Here is a 1145-nt window from a genome sequence, read left to right on the forward strand (position 1 = left end):
ACCTTCCACCATAAAAATTAAGAGTTTAGATTGACCACATTTTTTAGGTCAAATAGAAAATATCTAAATGAAAACACACAGGGGAAGTGAGACAGAAATTTTCAGACAGTGAGTACCATCTTCCCTACTAAGCCTTGCTTAGAAAGATCATCATCAGACACCCTACCTCCAAGGTTCCACCAGACGCCATCTCAGCCAGCCCTGCAGCAGCCTCATCTTCCCCATGGATTTGGTGCTCCCACTACTGTTGGGCCCGGTGCTGGTCAGCTAGAGCCTGGGAGGATCTCTGGCCTGTGATCTGTCTCAGAACCACGTGCTGGTTGGCAGCCAGAACCTCAGGCTCCTGGCCCGAAAGAACAGACTCTCCCCTCACTCCTGTCGGTAGGACAGGAAAGGCTTTGGTTTCCCCCAGCAGATGGCAGAGGGTGGCCAGCTCCAGGAGGTCCAGACCATCTCTGTGCTCCACGAGATGCTCCAGCAGAGCTTCAACCTCTTCCACACAGAGCGCTCCTTTGCTGCCTTGGACACCACCCTCCTGGAGCAGCTCCGCACTGGACTCCATGAGCAGATGGAGGACTTCCATGCCTGCCTGGGGCAGGTGATGGGAGAGGAAGCCTCTGCCCTGGGAAGGATGGGCCCCACTCTGGCCTTGAACAGGTACTTCCATGGAATCCATGTCTACCTGAAAGAGGAAGAATACAGTGACTGCGCCTGGGATATCATCAGAGTGGAGATAATAAGAGCCCTCTCTTCATCAAGCAGCTTGTACAAACGGTTAAAAAAGACGGATGGAGATCTGAACTCACCTTGACATGACTCTCACCGACTAAGATGCCACATCACCCTTGTACACTCACCTGTGTTCATTTCAGTTGACTGATTTCTGCTTTAGCCACCAAATTCATTGAATTACTTTAGCCGATACTTTGTCAGCAGTAATAAGCAAGTAGATATAAAAGTATTCAGCTCTAGGGGCATGAGTCCTAAAGTCATGCTGGCCGTCATGTTATCTGTTGCTGATTTGCTTATTCCTTCCTGCACCTAACATACTTAAAATATTTGTAAAATTACAATTCATCTGTACATCATATTAAACTTTCTTAAACATGATTACCATTTCATATTATTAAATTTGTACTTTGTTC

At 47.4% G+C, this 1145-nt stretch overlaps 1 pseudogene; it reads left to right on the top strand.

Annotated features, from left to right (window-relative positions):
- Positions 1-223: 223 nt before the first annotated feature.
- On the top strand, positions 224-811 carry LOC138434618 (interferon tau-like; annotated as a pseudogene).
- The last annotated feature ends 334 nt before the right edge of the window (positions 812-1145 follow it).

The sequence above is a fragment of the Ovis canadensis genome, chromosome 2 (assembly GCF_042477335.2).
Source record: "Ovis canadensis isolate MfBH-ARS-UI-01 breed Bighorn chromosome 2, ARS-UI_OviCan_v2, whole genome shotgun sequence".
NCBI classification, from domain to species: Eukaryota; Metazoa; Chordata; class Mammalia; order Artiodactyla; family Bovidae; genus Ovis; species Ovis canadensis.